The 26,595-nt window shown below is 39.9% G+C and overlaps 1 protein-coding gene across 3 annotated transcripts in view; it reads right to left on the minus strand.

Annotated features, from left to right (window-relative positions):
* LOC119653660 (aquaporin AQPAn.G-like) overlaps positions 1-26,595 on the minus strand; it is a 232,047-nt gene that overhangs the window by 197,906 nt on the left and 7,546 nt on the right. The gene's annotated exons all lie outside the window — the stretch shown is intronic.

Raw genomic sequence — 26,595 nt, forward strand, 5'->3', positions numbered from 1 at the left:
ATTAAATTGGAAGAGCTTCTTTGATACGAAAGCGAAGCTGGAAGAATACATTGTGACAGCACGTGCTCCTCAAGATTCCGTACTGGAACACCTGCAATGGAATATCATGTATGACGGGATGTTTGGCCTTCGCATGCCAAAGGAGTCAGCATAGATCGATTTTGCAGTCCACTTGACGGTAATCGTGGTTGGAAAACATTTTGAAAATGTGAAACTTTATGCAATCAAATCATGGTTATGGACGGAAAGATGAAAATATGGAAGCAGTCCTTATTACCAATCGCAAGAAAATTCGAAGACATTTCCCAATCGATCATCAGATATCTAGAGGTGATGGGAAGTTAGGACCGAAAGGACATGGAAGGCTACCTCATCTCTGGTAGGGATAATGAATTGATGAAATCCATCCTACTATTGCACCGGTGCACAGCAGGCAATTACAGAGCATGAAAAGTGCACGCATATCAGACTTTGTTTCAGAGGGAAAATTGAGAGTGAGAATCCAGGAAGACTAATCCACGTTGGGAAGGCTCTTTTAAAAAGATGGGGTTAGTTTGCGTTGTATAGCTTCAAGAAAATAGCTCAAAAATAATACCAAGAGAGTAGAAAAAGGATGCGGGGATAATTTGAGCAAGTATTGCATGCAATGACATTTGTTGAGGTGCAATTTCAGCGTATTCACCGAACACCGCAAAATATCTAAATTGGATAGGAAAAAAGCACCCTCTAGCCGAAACGAAATGGAGGGGTCTTATTAATATTAAAAGATAAAAAATAAAAGCAGCTTCGTATAGAAACTTGGGGATCTCCAGAGAAATGAAAAAAGACATGTGATGAGCAACTATTAAAAGAAATTCTGCAAGATCGGACCCACAAATATAAGGCGAACCATATGGTAATTAATGGGGACGAATAAAAAGAATAGCAAGGAAAGGAGAATGTTGTAGTTGGCGGAATCATAGGATTTATATAAATCGGTATAATAGACATATGTCCTACCGTGAATTGAAACATTTAGCAACGAAGTTGGTAAAGCCACGAGGGTTGGTTGTTGCTCTTTCGCTGTGGGATGGTGCGATCTCAACCAGCCGTTGAAGTATCTCTCGAGAATTCCTGAACAAGAGGAGGGCGGGAGAGATCCGATTTTGAGAACAAAAATAATTAGGCCCTCCACTCTTCGAAGCTGTTGTTGAAAATTCTGCATAGAGGGAGGGAGATGTACTGTTTGTCGTTAACTAAGAAGAGGTTAGTTAGCAAATCTGGACCAGACCCCAAATTGGAATTAATTTTATCAGTGAGAAACTCGATTAAAGAAAGCGTAAAAAAAGGAACGGCGCGCGATTCAGAACTGTCTGCACCTAGAAATGGCATAGAAGGAGCTGAGGGCAAGGAGATAAAAACTTTACATTTGATGCACTCCAACACCTCGTCGGGTGGATTAGTATCAGCTAACCTGTATAGAGAATACTTTTTTTGTGTGGAAGCGACGTTTAACCTGGCCACACTGGATTGAGTAAAGGGGCGGCCGCCGATGCTTCTTGGTCGGCGAAATCGATGTCAGCTGACAAACAGCAGCCAGGAAAGATTGAAGATGCTCCAGGAATTATCACTTCACTCTTGGATGAAGTCGCAAGAACCATTCGAGACGCCTGAAACAGAAGCTAGAAAGTTGGTCGTAAACATATTTCGCTATAACAAAAGTAATTTCTGCCTTTAGGAACCGAAAATGTTTAGATGGAGTTCAATCAGAATGCGGTTCCAAGTGCTGTCGGATGGAAGGAGCGATACATTGTGATAGGTATGGCATCGTTAAGAAATGTTTCATGCGAACTTCGCACGGCTGTCAGAATATATGCAGAATTGGCATACATTGTATGAAGAATGACTTACCATAGCAACCATCAAAATCTGAAAGCTTTTAACATTTGGCAACATAAAAGTACGAGTGAAATATTACCCCACGAATCTACAAGTGAAATATTACACCCCTCTTACTTTTAGTAGTTATCACAAGGGATAGACTATTGTCCCCAAGATGTCTTTATTTAATGATGTGTGTAATAAATTCACTAAATCATTACATTGAATAAATCACTGGACAATCTCCTAGAGATTCTTCAGTTGGCGAGATCTCCAATGCACCGGTATTCTGGACGTTAGGCAATGTATCAAAATACTCAACCCAACTCTCCAATATGCCCAAATCAGATTTCCCGCTTTGTCCCGACAGAATAAGCAACAAGATAGCTATAGTTTCAACCTGAATTCACTGCACGTGCCCATGTTATTTAAAATTGCTAGGAGGCCTAATATGCAACATTCACCTGTTGCTAATTTCTCGCCTTTCATTTTTTCGCTGACTAAGAACCCTACTCCGAGTTTACTGGATGAGGACGAGTCCCTTAAGTAACTGGCGCTGGCCGCCCTTTTGCAATACATGCAAAACTAATATCGGTTTCGGAAAGTACTAATAGAGGCCTTTCATTTGATACCCCACAGGATTACAGCCGTGAAAGAATTTTACACCCTCCTTTTGCATGTTTGAGGACTCCTCTTAAGCTCAATGTGGAACTGCATGCAATGGTATACACAGGTCGCACCTACTTACCAAAATTCGTATCGAAGCGAGTAATCGTTTCTGAGATAATAGGTGTAACACACAGACAGATAGACGGAGTGCCTCCTTTCTAATAATGTGACAACGCTTTGCGGAATACAGCAGGATAACAGTACATAGTTGGAAAACGCCTAGATGAGCTTGCGATCTACTCAAATGAAGCGATGTGAGAGATCAATTCCTGGTTGAAAATTTTCCCCCTTTCACTTGCTGAACATAAAACAAAAGTAGTTCCCATCAGAAAGAAAAGAAAGGACGTAATCGTGAAAATTAAAATAAGCGAACAAACAATTTATTCCCAACCATCGCTCAAATACTTGGGAGTAATGTTTGGCAGAAGGTTCAATTTTAAAAAAAACACCCGTCCCGTAACTAAAGCATCTTCCATCGGGAATACCGCTGAACATTGGTGGGTCGAGACAAAGTCGACGTTCTTCTGGCGTGACAAAACGTAAGCATTTGGGGAGTCTAGCGTATTTCGACGGCAGTTGTCACAGTGGGTATCTATCGCAGAGTGGCAAAAGAGATGGGTATGCCACATCATTTCTGATAATCGGAGATGGATGAACGAAGCCACGTGGAGTCAAACTACGAGGTAGCACAGTTCTTAAGTGGGCATAGAGCTTATAGTGCTTGTTTACATCGATTTAGTCATGATGACTCACCATGCTGCCCAAGATGCGGTAACGTGGCCAAGAATATGAAGTATGCCGATTTTGATCGCCCCAGGTTTACCGTACACCGAACAAAATTGAAGCAATCGCAAACACACGCTTAACACCCGAAAATTTTGTGGACTCCATGCTGCAGTCTACGGTTGCTTGGAACTCGGCTATAAAAGAACTGAAAGCTATTCATCAACAGCTTAGGCAGAAAGAATTGCCATGAAAACAAGGAAGGGAGATAACCATAATGAGACACAGTTAAAAGCTGGTCCAGCCCCTTTATAGCAGTTCCGTGGGGAGGGTTGGAACAAGAAGAAGGTGGTTTTAGTGAGTAGAAGTCTCACATAACTGTGTGCCAGGAGCCAGCAATAGACTTTAAACCTTTAAGATAGACAGACAGATGGACTTACAGAGAGTAAACCGATTTTGTGTAAAACAAAACTTTAATAATCACCCTTCTCCAGAAAACCGATTCCTGCCCAGCGTAGTTATATTTGCCGTAAATTGATAAAGGATATCAGCGAGTTGCTTAGAAGCCGCTACTCTGAGAAGTGGGCGTTTCATAAAAGAATGCAGATCGTTGATCCTTTTTTCCGCATCCCTCGTGGTGTGTTTCTAAGAAGGGATTATCAGCCCTACCTTCATCTCCAATCTAGAGAACCGAGCAGTTGACAAAGTTTTCCCGCTTTTAGGGGAAATTAAATTTTTGAATTGAAATTTTCTGTACTTTTGCTATGAGTTACTGCCCTTCCAGGTTATAGAAAGATTGAGCACGACGTATGAAATGGGGCTCGGAAAGAAGCATCTTAGTTGTTTTGAAAAGATCTAGTAAAAGATATCTACAATTATTTTATACGCTCACTTTTGGAACATAAGAGTAGATTGAAAACTCTTAGTTCTCACTTATTGACTCTATCCTAGCGAGAACAATTTGTAGTGTGCCACTCATGCCTCATTTCCAGCTACCCGATCAAATCCATTTTCAGCCTTTTGGCTTTTTGCTCGACGTTGTTTCTTTGGTTTTTGTTACTTCAAAGTCTCAAAATAATTACCGAGCCCAGTTCCACTTGCAGTTTTAATCTAACACACAATATATATTTTATGGAAGATAGAACCGTATAATTATCTATATGCGTCTTCTTTCCCATAAAGAGTTTTAAATTTATATTTGATTCATCATATTCTGCACATTTACATGCCTGGTTTTCAGTGCAATCAACGATCTTTGTCGATATCACTGAAAAATCTGAATAATTCTATTGAATGACACCTATGCAGTGTTGGCTCACCTTTAACTTTATTATGAAAAGGATGCAACAGAGTACATATAATCCTAAAGAAGTGTTTGACAAATAGATCTAATCTGATCTGTTTGTCGAATTGTCGCGTCAAACAAGGCCACTAGCCTAACTTCAACTTCAATGGCACTGATAAAGGCAAGATAAGAGCACTTTCTTTTATCAGTAGTCAGAGGTTAACCAAGTAGGCCCGTGGTTCATCGCTCTTTTGGACTTTAGAGTAGTGAGAGTAGTAAATCTGCACGCAACAACAAACCGTGATGGTTTATTCTTCTGACTGATATTAAATAGTTACTCATGCGTATTTCTCTCCCAGCCATCCTGCTATAACACCTATGTATGTACATATATTCGGATTGAAGTTGCACCTAGATGCTACTTAGATCTACAATAAACATTACTAATTATTTTAACTTTGTATGTAATTCTGCTGAAATATGTGATCAAAAATATTCAGCTTTACAAGGTCATACACGTTCCAGAACACAACATTTTCCCCGCGACCCTGCCTAAACCAACTACCTCATATTACACATGCCTATTTTGGGTATATTAAATGTGCCAATTATTAAAACCTCAGAGAAATAAAGCAGAAACTCTCCCCAACCCTCGGCACCACCCAAACAACCAACGAATAAAAATAACAAAATACCCAAAGAGATGACGACAAAATAAATTGTCCTGGAATGTACGCAATGAACTGAAATGAAGACAGGAATTCAAAATAACCTAGCGTGTGGGAGGAATTCTCCCGAACCACCTAAACAAACAACAGAAGGTAACTTCCTATAATTATTAGCCGGTTGGGCATGGAAGTGAATTCAAGCTTGTTAGTGAACGCTACTTTCACCTGAAGGACTAATTCCGTTCATTCCACTGACTAAGTTCTATTGTTGTTTACCTCACTTCGCTAAAATCTATTAGCCAGAAATTTTCGGACAAATGCTTGGTAGCACACACCCAAGTTTAAGCTTTTACATTGAAAGGCAATTTCGTTACGAGATACAGGAAAAGTCGATTCAGGACACTAATTAGTTCCATAAAAACGCTTCCTAAAAATTGACATGGTTTAGTTTTACATAAACGCTAAAATATCACGAAAATCCATGCAGATCAAATATCTTAAAGGGTAGGAAAAAGCAGAAATCTTGGAAAATTATAGCATGTTGTTTATGACGAATTAGGAATGCAAAGACTAAGTATTTTTGGGATAACAATTAAAATAAAAAGCTTTATCACAAGAAAGAATGTAATTTTCTTCGATGGAAGGGATTGCCATCCACAAGGGTCCTAGCCAATCGGGATGGACATTTTGGCCATCTCCTATGTGCAAGATTATTACGCGAATTGCACATGTACATCAATATAAACATAAACGGAAGAGCACCCATCTCCATCAACAAGCGCTGTGCTTCTGAACTTCAAAAAACCTACTGCTAGGTTTGCCCTTATCATGTCATGTCAAACTATTGCTGACATAGAGGATAAGATGCGCTCTCGACATCCCATAGCCCGTTTCTGGCAGACTCTATCTTCACTGCGAGATTCCTGTCCAAGTTAGGGACCATCGCAATTGTCCAATGCTACACACAAAATGGAGATTTCCGATGTCGAAGAGAAGGATGCTTTCTGTGAGCAATTGCACACAGTTTAAGAGAAGTTGCCTTAAGGTAACCATGTGATGATTTGAATGCCAAAAGTGATGAGTGATTGGAAGATTTTCGACAGGGACAATACTGGAAAGCCTCTATATTTCGGAGGGACTAACAAATATAGTTAAAGCCAAGGTAAAATCTCAGAGCAATTTCAACTCAAAACCGCAGTACTCTCTCACTGAACCATGGAACTTAACTGATTGTATTTACATCTGGAAAAGGAGGCAATAAGAGTTGAACTGAAGAAAAACACCAGCAGCACTAACATTTTCAGTCTGGCAGATGATCGCATCCATTAATGAGGTAATGCATTGAAAGCGAGCCACTATTCTTTTGTGGGCTATGCCAAGAAATGAATGCCATGAAATCTAGTTGTGGTTTTGCATCTTCTCGTCGTTCTAGATGTAGCTACGGATGCTGGTAATGGTGTCATGTCTGATGGCTTCCCTTCCATCCGTACGTCTGTCTGGCTGTCGCATCATTTTTCTCAGAAGTGGTTGCTCAGTGAGAAGTTACCGAATCTCCCATCACGGGCATCCCTTTGCACAGATAAGGAGTTTCCCGGAGGCGGGCCAACGTGCACTTGTGCGCATTTGGATGTGTCTGTGCATGGTCATATTTGTGCGCAGATCGGGTAAGTGGCATAAAAACGCTTACTCATGAACAAAAGTGACTATGGGAAGTACACGCAAAAAAGTAAACCGAAAGTGGTTGGGGTGTGAAGACTGATCGGCTAACTGCATCCCAGGACGGCAGGCATACATACACCAGCTGCTTCCACAACCATTTATATCGCCTTGTAAGCAGCCTTCCCACCAGCACGTGTTGCCGATGTTCCTTTCCCCTGACGGGAGTGTTGTACAAACGGTATTCATCAGCTTGCCAGCTATTAAGGCAAACAAGTTACTGGAAACTAACAAAATCAAGGTCCTGATAGGTTGGTTGTAGAATTGAGCAAAAAAAAAAACTCCTGTTATCTGTTTTAGATGCCTAAAGTATGGTCATATATCCAGATCTTGCCAAAGCAAGCACGATAGACTTGACAGATGCTGGCGAAGTGGCGAAAAGGTACGGAATTTTTTCGCAATTCCGAACCATTTCGCCACTTCGCCTGCATGCATGTTGCGCGAAGATGCAAGTTTGGGTGATAAGGTCCATGCCGCAAGAAACGGAAAATATACGCTATCTAAATGAGATTTATTCAGCTAAATATCAACCACTGTGAGGCCGCACACGATTTTTTTAGCCACTCAGTCCAAAATTTCGATACGGATGTGGCAATTATTAGTGAGCCATACAGAAACAAAGGCAACCCGGTATGTGCCATCGACGAAAGTGAGAAGTGCGGAGTTTAGATGACAGGAAGATTCCTATTCGTAGAAATAACTGCAATACCTGGTAATAGGGTTCTAAGAGCTAAAATTAGCTGTGTTCGTGCCTATAGTTTCTACGCTCCTCCAAGCGCGGAATATGATCGAATGTTACTGAAACCAGTGTATCAATCGCCTGATTTTATTGCAAACAATATTGACCATTCTGAGCATCCCCAAAGGATATCCTAGGTATAACAGAGGATGCCTGCGTGCGAAAGGTTAAGGGTTAAACAAGCATCCGGGATGGATGAGGAATACCAAACGTGGCCAGCGACAAAAGCAAGATCAAACTGGTTCATTTCCACATTTAATACCTAGTTGGATGAGAGCATCTTTCCAAATCAGTAGGAAAATATATGCATTTGTTGTTATCAAAGAGTGGCAAACCACCTGTTGAACCATCTTCGTACCGTCTTATTTGTTTACTGAACTTCATGGGAAGGCTATTGGGACACATTATATGCAACAGGTGGCTTTCAATTGTAGATGAAGCAGATGGCATGCCCACGCAACAATACGAATTTCGCTCTGGCCGATCAACGCGGTGGTCAATCTGGCAGAGGAAGGAATTGCAAATATAAAGTGCCTGGGCGGTACCAGAAAATACTGTGCTCGGCCCAATGGCAACATATAATAAGATCCTTAAGCCAGCTAAATGTGCCCAGGTATATTGAGTTGATCATCAGCGGCGTATATAAAAGACGGTCAGACTAATCAAAGAATGACTGGTATCACGTGGGGTAGACTTGGCGGAACACTAGACTGACGCTGTACTAATCAACAGTCGCAAGCCGGAAGAGGTTATAAGGTTTCGTGTGGGGCAGCATGTGATAGAGTCCAAGCCCTTCACAAAGTATCTCCGTGTTATGCTAGATCATCTATTAACCTCTAAAGAAACTTCAGGTACGCAAGCGAAAAAACATAGAAGCGCTAACTTGTATGATACCCAATATTGTAGGACCTAAATCACCAGGGAGGCTGGTTCTTATTATTAAGGCGTATAAGAAGAAATCATTGACAGTATATCGTCTGAACCCATTAAGGGTCACTAGCGCACTCGAACAACGTTAGACGAAGCAACCTTTGTAGTTGCGGAAATGGTGCCTATTAATATTTAGGCTGAGGACATGCAAAGATCGTAAATTTGTAAGATAGGCAATGGCCACAATGTCAAAAAGTGACGACGGCAACACGCACAATCAGAGTGTGGCAATAATGTTGGGATGATTCTCACAAAGCAAGATTGACGCGTGGGCTGACTTCAAATATGCAGCTTTGAATTATGCGCAGCCATGAAGATGTCCACTATCACTTGACCCAATTTCTAGCCGAGCATGGTGGAAACCACCAGCATTTATATCATGAAGATTCTCCCTTCTGTGCTGAATGTTCAAGTAAATATTAGGACCCGAAACAAGTTCTCTTCATTTATAAGTGAGAGGGAACTACTTGAACTTATCTTGAGAAGACCCTTACAAGTGTAGACGATTGCAAATGCTCCAATCTCAAGAAGTAAGGTATGCAGTCGCAATATTAGTCGCACCATAAGTTGTATTTAGGAGGAGTTTCGAAGGTTAGACCACCTAAGAAAAAGCCGCAAGGAGGGAGCAATAATCACCCTAAAAATAAACCCACACTGTGGCATTCAATGCTTTCAGTGTCTAACAAAAAGAAACTATTAATCCCTTCGGTACAAAATTTGGATAAAGATGGAGACTTAATTCCCTCGCATCCAGTGAATAACATTGTTCTATGGTGAGTTTAAGGAGGGGTCTCCAAACATGCATGTGTAAACTTTTTTAACCGAATATAGTTATGTGAAATATCAAATTAAAGATGCTAAAATATTTCTAAAGCTGGACTAATTTTTTGACATTTGATGCTACAAGGAGAAAGCAGGAAAATTCTGAAAATAATGAAGCTGCCACTATATGGCATCTAGGCCTAAAACCTTTCATAACTGAAGCGTTTAGCTTTCGGTTTTCCGACTCGTTTATCTACGTACACAAGGCGATACCACTAGGGGACCGTATCTCAGCGGAGCGTATAAAGTGATCTCATAAATACCCGTGAATGGACAGTAGAAATCCAGCGCGTTTTTAGTGGCCAAACTAAGTTTACTTCTCGACCAACATAAAAAGGCGAAGAAAGTATTTTCATTAAGGCAAAAATGCGACAAAAACTCAGACAAAATATGAGTCATATGCAGATAGAATGCTGTAAGCAAACCCAAGAGAAACAAACGTCGAAACCGTAGTCATCCTGTTTAACACGGGGATCACCAAGCCAGATAAGCGGTTTATCAACCGAGATACCCAGCTTTGAAATGACCTGTCAGCGCAACTGAAGTTAAGGAAGCAATAAAATAGGTGAAATTGGTGAAAGTAACAGGACCTGATGAAATCGCATCCGTGCTCTGGAAAGCTGGGACCAATGTGGCTACGTGAATTATTCAATCGGTGTATGGATGAAGGTAGAATACCATCTGACTGACAAGAACGTACCACAGTCCGATCCGGTTACTTTCCCATACCATGGAGATTTATGAACGTATTCTTGGCAACCGTATCCGCGAAGTCATTGAAACAACCGCGAATCAATCCGGGTTTCCCAATAACTGCGGAACTACTGACACAATACACACTACACGGTTACTCATGGAAAACACCATGAGAAACATTCTTTACATTACATTTCTGGATCTAGAGAAAGCGTTTGACCAGGTGTTACATCGACGAACCGAAAAGTAATGTGCGAAGTGTGGCGGGTGTACCAAAACCGCTACGTGTCTCTGTCGGTGTTCATCAAGGAAGCAGTCTCTTACCACTCCTTTTTATTCTTGTTATGGACGCAGTCATATCAGACAGCCGCCCCCCAGCCCCCTTTAGACTGCCTTATGTCAATGATGTTTTCCTGGCGTTTCGTAGCAAAAACTATCTGATGCAACTTGTCCAAAAATGGAATGATCGCCTCATGCAACACGGTCTCAGATTGAATCTGAATAAAACTGGATTTTTGGCGACCGACTCCCACGAAACAAGCACAGGAGAGCTGCGTTAATAAATTGCTCCACCCATTAACGCAACCTGGATAAAGTGACGGACCACAAATGGTGTTCTTTGTGATCTGATATGTTGATCACAAAGAACACCAGTCTCAAATCTAAAATTTATCGCAATGTAGTCCACATTGCCGCTCTCTATGGTTCTGAGTGTTAGCCGACTATAAAAGACAATGAACGGCGTCTTGCGGTAATGGAGACGAAGATTTTGCGTTGGATTAAGGGCGGGACATGGCTTGATTCCATCAGAAATGAGGATATTGACAATCGATTTGGGGTTGCAACGATCGTAGAAAAATTGCGAGAGAAACGTGTTCGATGGTATGGTCACGTAATCCGCGCTAAAGAGAATTCACTCCGAAATGAATCAATAAGAAAAAGGTCACTTTTCGTCACGATAACGACAAACGTCTTGTAAATTCGCAGACTACCCAAAAAATGATTGGTGTTTGGCTTCGCCAGCATTGCTCTCGCTGGTTATCACTTATTTCAGTCGCTGAAAACCTCCCTTTGCAACACTTCAAAATATATCCTCGCCGAAAAAAAGGTAATTTTTGCACAAGACTAACTATGAAATCACCACGAACATGGAAAAGTATGTAATGGTGAATATATTACTTCTTTTACTCAAAAAATGTTTTTTTTGAATTTTGCTTAAAAATCTGCACGGGCTTTGCAGACATAAAATGCCTAGCATAATCGCAGAAGAAATCCTAGAGACCACAAAGAAGATTCCGAGAAAATGAAGTTCCAGGTTTAGACGGCATCTCGAATAAAGTACTATCAGTGACAGTCAAGACAGCTCAAAATTGGTTCGTTCATTCCGAAACATTCCGACATTCCGAAAAAAGAAGAGCTTTTCCCTCAAAGTGAAAGCAACAGAAGCTAGTGCTCATTCCAGGGCAAAATAAGCCTCCTCTGGAGGATCCTTCATTTTATAAGCCATTACCTGTGCCGAAAGGGTCATTTACAATATAGTAGGCAGAGAGAAGTGGAGGCCAATAAATCTTGCGCAATGATAAAGTGGAAAATGTCTTTAATTCTGCGAGATGAAGCAGAATAATCTAATTTTAGTCGAGTTAGACGCTGCAAATATTACGATGCGTATCCTTATAGAATTTTTCCCGGAAAGGCTTTTATGCTACAATACAAACGAAGAACCCAAAACGTATCAGACAAAATGTGGAGTTCCATAAGGGTCAGTCCTCGGCCCTCTTCTGTCGATAATAATGTCTAATGGCATTTTTCCATTGACTTTGCCAATAACATCTGAGTGACTATCGTGGAACAAGACATCAAAATGGCCGAGATCCTTGCAATTTAAAAAATTTGGTCCCGAATCGAAGTTGATCCTGAATCGCCCCCATAGAGTATAAAATAGCGGGCAGGCATCTGGAGCATATTGCTTGCGAAAATGTTTCCAAAAATACGTGGATCAATTCAAAGCCGTCGGCTCCTTATCTTCAAAGTTTGGGCCGTCCCCTGTTCACTGCTCTATGAAGTGCAAGGCATCAGTCTCTGCTGTGTAGGTGATCATCCTGCAGGAATTCCATCCCAGGATAACGAGATCGAGAGGCTCGATCAGCGTATACCTATTATGCCAATCGGCATGAACAGAATCTATTATGGGATGACGAAAGAGATAAGGTGATTCATCAAAGTGTATTAAAAACGAAAATATATAAGAAAATCGTAATCTTTTTTTAAGGAAAACCAGACAATTACCAAGTAATTGACGAATAATTAGGTTTGAAAATAAAGAAGCTATATTTAGAGATACTAATCCCTCAATAATTTTATAATTTTCGTAGAAAGTGAAAACAATCACAAAAGCTTTAGGGTTTACATAAGAATATGCTAGGCTATTTCGTCCAACATTGAAGACAATTCTTCAGGAGCTACCACTTCATATTGCTGTGAGTAGCGCGAGTGTAAACCGCGTATAGATGACTTGCTGTCATATAATTAATGGAATGTCGTGCTGTGAATAGTAAAAGTGAGAAGGTTTTCCTCAGTTCCAAAAATAAATTTATCTAGATAATATCACGATGAGAATGCAGCAGATGGCTGCAAACTTAGATTTGCCAGCGTATTCATACTGGAAGGTCTATTCTGGATATGACAATTTCATTATGGCATTCATTCCAAAAAATAGTCCTCTCATGTATGTATTCAGTTCAATGCAAATATCCAACTAGAAATACATGACCTTCAGTTCCATCAGAGACTACATTTTTCAACCCCATTTCATCCATTCGGGTATAAATACACCAAACAATTTACAATTTATCAAAAAATTGTGTTGTAGCTTTGAAATGAAAGCAAAATTCCCAACAAATGCCATTCCCATCACGTACGTAATATCAACGGAGAAATCTTGCAAGATGTTTTAAAAAAAAAAAAATTATGAACATTTCAAGAAATTAACAATATTTTAGTTTAGCTAAATCTTTAGACGAGGTGGGATTACTTGAGTTTTATTGTTTACTAGAATTATTCTCAAAGTGTTTCGATTAAAATTTGCGTCACGTTCTTTCAGAATCATTTTCCTATTTGTTCGTCTTGAATTTGGAATGGATGTGAAATTTATAGAATTTAAAAGTTTTAGAATAAAAAATAAGATGCAGATGCTAATGATAGATGCTAATGTACTGCGCTGCTAAAAAAACATGTAGAACTGAAATACCGAATGATTCAATCTATAAAAAAATGAATTTTGAAAGTGAAGTGAATGCAATGGGGAAAATGCAAAACGTCTGTATTTTTACAGGATTGTTTAGGTTTTCCTATTTTTTGTTCACAGCGTTGTTAGTTAGGTGGTAGGAGGCATGTCACAATCAGCTAAACACCAACAGACCCTCGGCCAAAGTAGAGCAAAACACGCCGAAGGCTGCATGTTCAATGGAGAACTATAGATTCGGGATGCGTTAGGCACCTTAAGTTTCAAGTTAGGCCCCTACTATGACAACGCAGCTAGGCAGTATGGAGGGGACTGGAAAGATACGGTTACGTACGCCGCGTAGAGATGAAAGGGGACCAAGCTAAAATGAACTGACTCCGCCCCGTGATGTAATACCGTACGGTGATTCCACGGGGCTTGGGGTGAGTCGGGGGTGGTTTTAGTGGGTAAGAATCCCACACGCTGGCATGTCCAGGCCAATGTCTTTTGAAGATTTCCACCTCCTCAAAAGAAAACAGACATTGAACCGATTTTAATAAGGTTTTGTTTACAAAAGCGAATGACGACAAAGGAAGAGGAGGTGTTGATGTCAAGAGATAATACCCGGTTGGAAAAACTGCTGGCAGCCAGTAACTATGGAAAGCGATACGGTCAGTGCCAGACATCGGTCGTCCTTCGAAAGGTAAACCTCGACGCATTAACACAGGAGCCCTCGATCGGGGGAGGCCGAGCATCAGAGGGCTCCAAAGTAAATATGACAATTTATTCCATAGCACAAGGGCACATACCCAGCATGTATCGCCACCTGCTTTTCTGTGTCCCGACCTGTAATGAAACAGAACACGCGAAATCGGAGAACGTATAAATCTCTTCAGCTTACATAGTGCACGACCGATCGCCTCCGCGAAAAGAACTACAATATTTGAAATCCATCATCGCAGCAAAGAATGCCAATCTGTTAATAGTTGCGCTCGGAACTCAGCGAAGGAAATGAGTTTCTTTAACTTTATTATCAATATAAACCTAAAGCACATGAAACAGTACACCAACCTTCCATTTTCCCAGTTCGGAGATGGCGGAGAGCTGTGGCGACTGGGAGGATCACCCTACTGACCGACAATAGGAATTTTAGGGTAGAGACTCTGCTACAGGCGCAAATACTGGCAACCATACAATGACTGCGGGAAAAGGTACAGAGACCATCAAGCTGCCAGGAAGCGGTACTGGCTGGATTATTATCAAGACATTGAAAGCCCTAGCGAGTCTGCAAGACTCAATGAGAGGAAAAATATGAGCTCATTGGAACGCTCCTGGACGGAATCTACCGGAGGAGTCCTGAAACTTCTAGTCAATACGCATTTCCTCGCCAGCGAGAAGGAATGTGAGTCAGAGCCTTGCTCAGAGGCTAGGCAGTCCCAGTTGTATGAGATTATCAAATCAGTAATTACCGAGGAGAAAATCACCTGAACAATAAGCAGCTTCGTCACATATCAATCTTCGGTCCCAGATGGCAAAATGTCAGTCTTTCTCCAAAAACAGCTTGTGGAGATTAATCGGACCTACATTTCTTTCGGACACGCACCGCGCGCGCGGGGTTTTTATACCGAAAGCGAACATGCATGCCTGGATCCAATTAACCTCATCTCGTTCGTGTTGAAGATCTAGAGCGTATTCTAGACATTCACTTAAGGACGACCACGGAGAGGGCACTCTTCTCAAGTTTCAGCACGGCTACCTCAAAATCAAATCCACAGAAACCGCTCTTTACAAAGCAAAATTTCCTAGCTGCTTTCTTGGATATAGAGGGAGCATTCAACAACGTTAGTACCAAAGCCATCAAGGAAGTTCTTACCAGAATTAAATTTGAGTTGTGCCTTACGTATTAGATAGTATCTATGGTAAAAAAGGATAATCCAATATGATCTAGGAGGTAGCCATTTGGTCAAAGCTGTGAGCAGAAGCGCGACCGAGAGCGACGCAATCTCCCCGGTGCTGTGATTGACAGTGATGAACAAAATTCTATACATATTGGACAGGAGCGAGGTGAAGGTGTTGGCGTATGCCGATAACTTGGTGATATTGGTGTCAGGAATGTTTCCCTCCGTTTTGAGTAAAATCATGGAGGAAGCATTGAAAAAAATGTGCCTGTGTATTGCAAGATGGGGAATCAAAGTAAATCCAACGAAAATGGGGATGATGATATTTACTACCTACGGCCTGGTTCTGTCGATCTCAGCTAATAGGGTTCTGCTCCCCTTGCTTGTAAGTTGTTTCAGCGTCCACCTTGGCAACATATTCGCGCGTCCTTTTCCTTTTATGGAACTTTGCCACTAAGGAGCTTGTACAATTTTTCGTTGCTTTGGTAGGTATGAGAATTCCGAATTGGATTAAGCATTTTATCTTCAGTGATGTTATGTGAACCATTGCTAACTTAATCGCCAAACATTGCTAACTTAATCGCCCAATGCTCCATGGCCATCACTTTTAGATTTTTAAATTACTTTTCGTTGATGGCAGGCAATCGGTGGAGAAAAGCTTCCGCTTCCTCACTGGCTGTGGTTATAATATCTGCAGCTGGTGTCTCATGGAAGCACACGACCTAAAGTGCTCCTTTATTTTTGATTTTTCAATTCTACTTTGATTGAAAGAATCTGTTGATTCCTTCCAAACAGGAGGAAGACCTCCACTTGCATTAGAAGTAACTCAACGAGCAATTTCATATCGTCTAAAATCATGGGATATCATCCAAAAGCCCCGGCATGGAGGTTGTGTTCGTGTTTATGCTGTCTCGTTTGGGGAATTAGCGTAGTACCATGTGTATGGTCTGCCTGAACCGAACGAGAGTATCACTAACATTCTCTGCCAAATAAAATTAATGAGGTTGATCGGAGAATTCTCCTGCATTATAACACTCGTCAATATGTTGTGGCACTGGGTGAAACGTACTTGAAAAGATGCAGAAAGTCTTGGACTACCTGTCGTATTTATTAAACATTGCTAACTTGTTTCAGTCGATGACGCATGTCCCGTTGGAACAGCACGTTCACCATATGAAAATACCGAATAGACTCAAAAGATGAAGTATTCGTCCAACACGGAATAGTTATCCTACCAAAAAGATGGGAGTGGTTAACAATAGACAATACTTTGAAGTGTTCATATTTTAAGAAGATTTTTAAGAGCTAGTTGAAATAGCGCAAAAGGACGAATATCCCAGAAAAGAATTGGCAAGGACCTTCTCAAATATTGAAGGGAATGGAATGTTGATCTTAACTGAAGCCAAAAGGGATATCAAACAGCCATGCAATCCGTCCCAGTTATCTCTCGTTTCCATCAGGTATTCCAGGTTGCAAAATATCTAGACGGTAGCATGATCACATTGGCGCATGTTGTTTCAAAGCTTTCGTAACAAACCAAAGTCATGCTGACTGTTCAATGCCTGTGCTAAATCAACAAGTTTCGACCCTCCTACACCAAAACCTGCACATGGGAGCTAACGAGCCAGGCCTATGCCAATGCTTACAGGATCAAGATGAACCGGCCAAAAGGACCAGTCATAGTATGCATACCTTATAATATGCGCTGCCGAAGTTACAATGAAGAAAGTGAATTTCCCATTCACTTCCTTCATATTACCCAGCCAAAACCAAACAACCGACATTAGGTAAACCCCTTTTTAATGACCTCAAACAAATCATTAACTATAGGGTAAGAGAGTTGACACCCTAGCTGGCTCTAAGAACCCGCCAGATTTTATGAGAGATGTAGGATCAAAACGGCACACAATACTTCTAATTATAAATAGCAACCTTTGTCTACCAAACATGTCGATACAATGGCAAAGGTGGCAGGTCCAAAAGATGAAACTGAAAATGATTAGTGGGTAGACTACACTTATAGCTGTAAATCTTGCCATTTGATGAAGGGGGCTTGCTAAAGCAGAAAATGTGGAGTAAGGATCAGAAGGCCCATGTGTATTGTTAACACCCTTGTTGCGATTTGTAGTCACCCAGAAAGAGATGAATTTTGTTTCTTTTTTAGATAAATGTGATCTAAGGACACTTCCAGTCCACGAAGTTGTAGGCATTCATGAAGCAATGGTTATTTATTCAAAACAGGAAGGCAACGATGGGTGCAGAGCATATCGCAGGGACTATGGGTGCAATTTTGTCAATGCCAGTGTTTGAAGGCAATGTGACCATTTACGGTTTGAGGAAGTTATTTTGAGGAGTTGAACCAGTGAGTCTGTTTTTAGAAGGTGGTGTTGGAACAGTTTCTTCTGTTTGGCTGTTTCAATGTATGACATCGAGAAATGGAGGATGTTATTAGTTGTATTGACTTCCACCACGAGTTTTGGTCATGAGATGGTAAGCCTTCATGAAATCGTTAGCGAGAATTTTTGTCTTCCCAAAAAGACACAAGTTAGCACAGTTTACCCAAATCGCGATGACATTTCATTTAGTCGTTGGACTTAGCTTGATATTATTGAGGCAGTTATGATGGTAGTATTTTCTCGGATTAAGATATCCACACCATAGAGCTCGCTTTCAATAAAGCAGTGCTGTGGAGAACAAAACAGTTCTGACTGCAACCCTTGCCTTTGTGGAGAATGTTTTGTAGAACGTCGTCCGAAACGGGGGGGAGGGGGCCTAATATTTTCCCAACAAAAAAATTCAACTGTGCTTTCGTCTATCAGCCACTCTTCTTTCAAAATAAATTATGGAAAAATGTACTCCCTTGCTTTTCATCAAAAGAGTAACTGTTATATCGTTTTCGTTTTCATATGCACTTTGTACTACCGATATCAATGTCGATTATCAACATAGTTGATAAGGAGAAAGAACTCTCGAAAAGAAATATAAATTAATAGAGATGTGGCTTCCAATGATTCATTGAAATGTGATAAATCTGGTGTGCATTAGAGGAATTCAGTTGAGTTTTTCTGCACTTGAATTTCACTCTCAATGAACATAACACTAAAGAATTTCCCGATCATAAGTAAAAATGACTAAGCTGATGACTAAAATTTGAAAAAGAATTTTTAAAAGAAAAATAAAGTATAGCATACAGAATTTATGTTGATATAGACGGTCTACTACATTCACAGAAAACTGGCCAACTGTCCTCCTGGTTTGAGCTTCGTAGAACTGACAACCATGCACGGAAAACGATTAAGAGTTCAGAAGGAACTTCAGGCTGGATTAACTTTACAACGACGGACCTAGCAAAGAAAATGGGTTTGCCAATTTTCACAAGTAACGTGAGCTTCTTTAATAGGTGGAAAGTTGCTCAGTAGCTAGCAAATAAGTATAACCATTTCTGAAAATAGTGCCTATGGCTGATAGACAGACGGTAAAAGATGCTTTATAAGAGATGCGGGAGGTGGCGACTCCCAGCAGTGCCACAGGCAACCTAAGTGACCCCACCTTGCCATCGATTTACGCCAAATAAAAGAATGTAGGAGAAAGTGGAATCCTCTAGGGAATCAACATGCGGCCAATAAAAACAAGCCAGAAGACCAGAAGCTGAAGATTTCGTATATAAAGATTTTATTTTCATATTGTATAAAATAAAAATAAAAATTTAAAATATTCCTTGGCATATTCGATTCCGCTTTTCATATGAGTGAACTCATATATGGTTCATATGAGTGAACTCATATATGGTTATATGGTTATGACGTCATACACGTCTTAGATTGCGATGAATTCACGTAAAATGCAAAATTTTGACCTTCCATAAGTTGAGTTTCCTTAAACTTCCAAAATTAGTTATAATGGTTTCAAACTTTGTACTTCTAGGATGAACTTAAGGGAGGTTTTGGGTAAAATTTATAAAATTTGGTAGTATGTTATTATTATTTTTATTTAAACAGGCATCCGAATAGCATGTATTTGAGGGCTAGATTTTATATAGGTGTATCATTGTGTTCGGAGACCGACACTAGTTATGCTTTTCAGGGCACACATTTTGAGCCCTCACACCCCGGTATTTCACCCAATATTTGAAATGAGATCAGTTTCGAAAAGTACTAATCGAGCCCTTTGATTTGATACCTCACATGACCATATTCTGCGAAAAAAAAATGTGCAGCCCCTCATATATAAGACCCCCATTTTTTGCATTCTTTTATTTGATTTTTTGAATGGAGAACCCTTCGTGGATATTATGTGAAACTTGAGATGATTCGAAGCAAAAGTAAAGGAGATATTGGGGCTTAAGCAACCACGTCTCATACGTTACTCAGCGCGGACTTGTGGTTCGAATGGCAAAACGCTTCAGCTGCTAATGCTTTGTATTCGTTCAAACACACGTATAGTGCTCTTCCCAAGGATGTTTGGGTGCTATCAACCCTATCTATGAAGAAATTTTGAAATTTGTTAATATTTTTTATTTTGCAATAATCAATTATTCGGCTTTTTCCTCCCGCTTCAAAGTGTTTCCAAAAAGCAAAAGATTGAAATTTCGAAAAACCCTCCTAGCGTTCTTGGGGAAAGCGACCATCTAATGAAAGAATTTTTTTTTTATTGAGACACCAATTCCACTTTTTTCGAGGACACTTCCGAATAATTGCAGCCATTGCCTTATTTTTTAATATTTTTCATGAAAATTTTACGCATACCGTTAATGTACCATTGGTTTTAATAAATAGATTTTGTGTTGTCAAAAAATTCACAAAATGGTACCTCTTTTGCACGAACTGACGTTACCTCCTCCTTCAACAGAATATGGCGCCATCTGCTGTATAATTCCGATTCCGAATAAACCAGGAATGACAGACAGACAGACAGACAAGGCAAACAAAAAGACGAACAAGACCGGAAGGGTGCGTGAGAATCCATGCAGAGAGTTAACTTTGGAAATGTCAATAGAATCTAAAGACCCCAGAAAAAGGATCCTATGTTTGTGCTGAAAAAATCTAGCGAGGGCAAAACTGATACCATCCGCAACTAAGATAATAGGTGCTTCAAATACCACATGTTTGCATAAGATCGGTGCAGAAGGGATGAGGAGAAAGGTCATGTCGTCAAGAAATACGCAAATGCATATTGTGCGAAGGAAAGGAGAGACGAAATATCCGTCTTAGTGAAGAAAATGGCAAATATTCGGAATTTAGAGAGGCATTAACTGCAAACAAAAATAAAATTAAATCAAATAAACTTGAATTATTGCATTCACCTGCTGAAGACCCAAGTACTTGAGGAAAAGTGAATTGACCAACCTTTGATCGATTCACTACCGAACAAGACAAGCCGGAGAGGATGATCTATAATAGTTTGTCCTTCAAGTCAGAAGCATGGCTTCCATAAAGCGATATCACTGATGTCATCAAATCGTTACTTGCCTGGACGAAAAGGCAATCCTTGGAAAGGGTAGTACCAGTAAATTTTGTGATTTGTGACCTTAGAAGTAAGAAGTAGTTTCAATTTGGCTATTTGAAGCATCGCAGCTATTTTCAATAGCTACTTACAAGAGCGAAGGCTAGGGAAAACATCTCTAACAACTCTAGCAAGAATGATGCCATGTGAACCCCATTTTGCTGTATGCAACCCCCTCTTGGAGAACTGCACTGCAGCGGAAGCGTCTCAATTGACGCAGTTTTCGAAATCTTGGGGATAATGGCTATTTAAATCTTGATAAACGAGATAGCTGAGTGGTTAGAGCACAAGGCTGTCGTGCGGCAGGTCGCGGTTCAAATCTCACTGGTGGCAGTGGAATTTGTATGGTGATTTGACGTCGGATACCAGTCGACTCAGCTGTGAATGAGTACCTGAGTCAAATCAGGGTAATAATCTCGGGCGAGCGTAATGCTGACCACATTGCCTCCTAGTGTACCGTTACGGTCTTGAATGAAGTGCTCTAACACACTTCAAGGCCCTGATCCAATATGGATTGTTGCGCCAACGATTATTATTATTATTATTATTAAACGAGATAGCTAACATACATAACGTGAAACGAAAGAAACAATGACATCAAATAGCCCTGGTCAACTTAGAACAATAAAGATAGGGGAGTACAAGTTTCAAATCGTTGAAGATTTCTTCTATCTTGAGTCGAAAATTACAACCTATAATAGCTACGACGATGAAATATGGTTGTTGAGAGCCTATTTCAGCTTACAAAAGTTGTTCCACTCGAAACGTTACATCATAGGGTCAGAGCTTTTAATGTTCAAGACAACAATCTTGTTGATCCTGATATATTCCTGCGAGAGAAAAATCCTCCGAAGAATTTTTGGCCGCCTACAAGAGGAGGAACGAGTCCGTACCCAATATGGCAACGAAATAGAAGCATTTGTTGTGGATAAAATTTGGATCACTTAATCCATATTTGTAAGCTTAATCCAACTTAGAAATCCTATAGGAGTAATATCTATGTTAGAAAAGAAGGATTCGAAGGACCCAGCAGCTGTTAGAAATATTGACTTAGTGGAACTCAGTGAAAGTCGGGATCTTCGAAGGCAGGCGAACGAGGCCTGTTACGCCGGTTAAAGAATAACTGCAGAATTAAAGAATAACTGTGTACAAACCTAAAATCAGAAAGGCAAATCTCTTTCTCGATTCTCAGTTTTAACCTCCTCCCACCCCCTCTTGGTATGTCCGTCTTCCCACAAAGAAATCGGCCAAATAGGGTAGATTTCCAACTTCCAGTACTACTCACCACTTATGTGGAGTTCCCAGTCCTCCTAATTGACGTTACCAACGCCGTCATCTCCCTTCTTTGAAAATACTTTATCTTTACTTTCCTTCCCAAATTCTTAATCCTTTGTCTTCTACCAAATTTGGGAAACTAATCCGATTCCTGCGTTCTCTAACAGTTTTCTAATTCTGACCTTCCAAAAGAAACTTGCGGCTGTGAAGTGGATGGACAATTATTGATGGAAGAGTCCCTTTTCCTGGAGAGCCTCTTGGACATAATAAAACAAATGCCTAATGCTCTGTATTGCGCTCTGTACACTACATCTCGATCACTGAATAACGCTTGACAGCAAAATATTAATTTTCTTTAATGTACATGTATCATGACCCCCGCCACATCTGACACGGTCCAGGTGAAGACATTCTAGTACTAACCGACGCTCGTATTAACCGAGAAAAACAGTTTCTTTCCAATTGATGCGCTCCGCCATCATGTGAATGGCACACTCAGGACTCTCTTTTAACTATCGAAGGCTATGTCATCTTCCACCACTTCCAGATCTAAGCGATACACAGCAATCGGTAGCTACCTGGTTGTATGTGGTATGACGAGGAGTTGGAGCCCGTCAGTTAATGTAGATTACCAAATCTTACAAACGGTATGGTGGACGAAGAAGTTTAACCTTGCGTAATTCTCAAATATATATTCAAAGGAAACAGCTAGGCGGTACGCGGAGAGAATGAGAGAAAGACATACAAGTCATAGGTACAAAAAGTGCATAATGACTTGATAAAAAGATTTGGCTGTTAACATTGAGGCGAAGACTACTCTCAGCAGCTCTGAATGAACTCAATACTAAAACGGATTAGACGCCAAATTGCCAATTCTACAAACACTTGGTTATTAACAAACCTCGATAGGGTAACTAAGCCAACGATCCAAAAACATCCCTTTTCAAGCATGACTCAATTATGAGTTATTTGCATTCCACAAAAGTTTAATTAAGGGGAATCCTCCAATTTCTGATTTTTTTTTTAATTTTCGAAGAATCATTTCAATGCTGTTATTAATATCACGCTTATTAGTCAACTCGACTAATATTCCACTTTAAAATTTTCCATTACTTCCAATTGTCCATGAAAAATCGCTTCTAATTGTAATAAATATCGTTAAAGATAAAAAATTTCCTATCATGGGAGCACCACAATTGAACGTAATGGATTTGAGTCATATCTTGTCCCCCCTGTGAAAATGTTTTGGATGACAGAATCAACGAAACGAAATTTGCTTGGAAATGTTTGTCAATGAATGGAGTACTTTTTATAGAAGGCTTAGACACTGCTGACGTCGGACATGACAAAAATTTGGTAATATAAGAGGAACGTCCAGGAGTAATTAGTTAATTTTTGTTCCGTGCTTTTTTTCCTTTTTATGTGAACAAAAAGCGCCACAACGGAAATGCTTTGGTTAAGATAAACGACATAGTTTCGGCAATAGCTAAGCGGCAAATTGAAATAAAGACCGGAAAATTTATATTTACGTAAACATTAGTGTTTATACCAGAAATTTACTATAATAATTTACGTGTATTATAAAAGTAATAGTGGTAGCATTTACTAGTAAAAGTAACGAATATTTAATAGTAATTTGCAACTCAGATAAAACTGGAGTGAGTATATCAACTATAACCAATTGTATAGATACTTATAGCCCCATCTATCCAGAAGTATCCATACGCATATTATGTATATATCAATACGTTCGGCTTAAATCCAGAGCAAATATCGCAACCTATATTTTAAAATTCTAAAAATGTCTTAAAGCTTTCCGGTTCTGATTTATCTCAACAAATAATCGTGGTCGACAGAGAAAAGGAAAATCTGAACACTTTCGGCTATTTTCTAAATCCAACATACATACATATTTGGTATGCAGACATCTAACACAAAAAATTGTCTGTTAATTTCAGCTGGAAATGATACAATTTGATTTAATTACGCAGAAAACAGATACTCAAGATACAGCGCATATGAGGCAAAGAACTCCAAGTTTAAGTCGATATTGTGTACACACGCAGAGTTGAAAGTTAAATCTGAGATTAATTACAAGTTGAAAAATTTTTATGGCGCAACTTTACAATTGAATTGTCCATAATTCTATGCGTTTAAATCAACGCATAAATGTGCACAGTTCTTTGCGTGTAAATCCACGCATAAATGCATACAACTCCAGACTTAAAGATACAAAAAAACACATTCCGACATTTATCTATGCTTATGTTACTTCAAGCTATCCAATTCGCACATAAATTAGTAATGGAAATGACACTATAACTCTTTAATTTCTTTTTTATATGTAAGCAATTATTGGTTTCATTAATCAGTTTTTTTTTAATATAAGATTATATTTATATTTAAAGGTGTGAAAAAATTTTTAAAGCTTTTTGTAATTTATTGGCTTTTTTATAGTTTAATTGCTCACGTAGATTTGACAGTGAAATTGAGTGTCGCAACAAAAAAAAAGTCGACTAATAATGACTTGATTATAATAAATATGATTACTGGAATACATAACACACCAACACATGTTGATATTATTCAATACAATTTTTACATGATCTTATCAACCAAAATGATTGCATAGATAACTAGAAAACCTTAACATCACAGAAACCTTGATAGATACTAGGCGATAGTGTATCGCTTTGTAAAATGCATCTGATTGAGGTTGAAATAATATTAACTAATATTATTATAATTTGTTATAATAGGAACCAAAGAGCCACATGTGCAGGTGCGAGTAAAACTCTGCAGTCCTGTCTGGATGACCTTAATGCATTTCTACACCTCCTCTCCCTGGACCTCCCTGTACAGTGCGTTCAGACTCTGTGAGTCCGGATGTTGAATAGCGCAAGCCTACGACTATAGTATCATCCTAGACTAACCTCGGAAATTCTCTGAACATTCCCAAGGATCTATGTCATACGGTAGGTGGGTTGTGGTGTGCTTTCAGCCAGGGCAAAGTAGTAACCTAGCGATGTATTGCGAATTTATGACGCAATATTTGTTATCGACCAGTGCAAAAGTATTCTCGGAGATGCACAATGTGGTAGAGTGGTACGAGCTTCCAGCATAGCCAATATATTTCAGGCGGAAGTACTGGCGATACTTACACCTATGAATGGCTGGGGCATTATTCGAATCCCAAGCGTAACATTCTGACTGGCAACCAAGCCGCCAATAAGGCTTTATACCGTAATGTACGGTAACTTGCTCAAAGTTACCCTCCTTTGGGTTTCGCTTAATAAGCCTGTAAAGGCTCCACTCGTGGCAGTCCGTCGGTCGAGACTGTGTAGGGAGAAATACCATAAGCCAACAAAGCCTCATTGCGAGAATTTTGCGACCACAGGACTACAGTGATTTGCACGAGGCACGGGCCTAGTGGGAATCATGCTGCCAGACTCTGCATACTCTACAACTCGTATTGTCGAAGCTGCAGAGCACGAGAGAGGAAGATCCTCAAACACTTCCTTTGCGATTGCCCAGTTCTAACTAGGATGTGAACACTAGGGAAACTACTCTTTGGTGACCTCAAACAGAAGATGGGGGACTACTATCCGTCATAAATGCTACAGGCTGGCTCTATAAATCTATACTGGCTAGATTCCACTTCTATCGTTCAAATACCTCATATACCAACGATTTTGAATAATCCTGAAAAAATGATAATGATGTGGTGAATATTGCCCTAAGCGGAAGGAAGAACCCGAATGAAGAAATAGAAAGTATCCACTTGCGAACGAGTCATAGCCATTATCAACAAATATCCCACAATATCTGCCTGAGAAAATTTGGATTTATAATGCAAACATATAATTCTACATTTAGACCATACTTTAGATACGAAAAAGGTTCCGAAGGATGAAGTCATAGCTTTGTAAATTAAGTGTGAATTTCACTCTTGGAAGTAGTCAAAGAATGATCCAGCAAAACTTCAAAAATATAGAAAAAGATAAAACATTTGTACCTCATAAATCCGAAACGAGTAAAATTTTTCCCGGCAGTCATAGAAAAGCGACACACCACTTTATAGTGACAACGCTTTAGGACGGAGGATATTTTTAACTGACGAACGAAGTCTGTTTTCAAATTATAGCTAGTCAATGTGGTTATTCCTACTAAAAAAGGAGGATACAGTCGTCTTAAAACTTTGTGCGATTCGTAACTTCTTAAGAACAACAGTCAACTGCCTACAGCCTTCACAAGACCAATAAGGATAATGAACAATACACATGCTTCCCATAGACCCATACACAAAAGAACATGGGCAACTCCAGATGGCGGAAGTTACAAGAAGATCGACCATGTGCTTATTTAGAAAAGGTCGGCGACTAACATCCTCGATGTTTGTGCAGTACATATCTAGTAAAAAGTCAATTATTGATGCCGGAAATTTGGAGGGTATTGTGGAGCCTAGGGACCATATAGTGGCAGATTCTCGATTTTTTCAGATTTTTTGGCTGGGTAGTTTCTCAGAATGGGTCCGTGAACGAAATTATCACTTTCGACCCCCCGCACTCCCAAAAACTAAGACCAGTTCCGGA

This window comes from Hermetia illucens, chromosome 4 (genome assembly GCF_905115235.1).
Source record: "Hermetia illucens chromosome 4, iHerIll2.2.curated.20191125, whole genome shotgun sequence".
NCBI classification, from domain to species: Eukaryota; Metazoa; Arthropoda; class Insecta; order Diptera; family Stratiomyidae; genus Hermetia; species Hermetia illucens.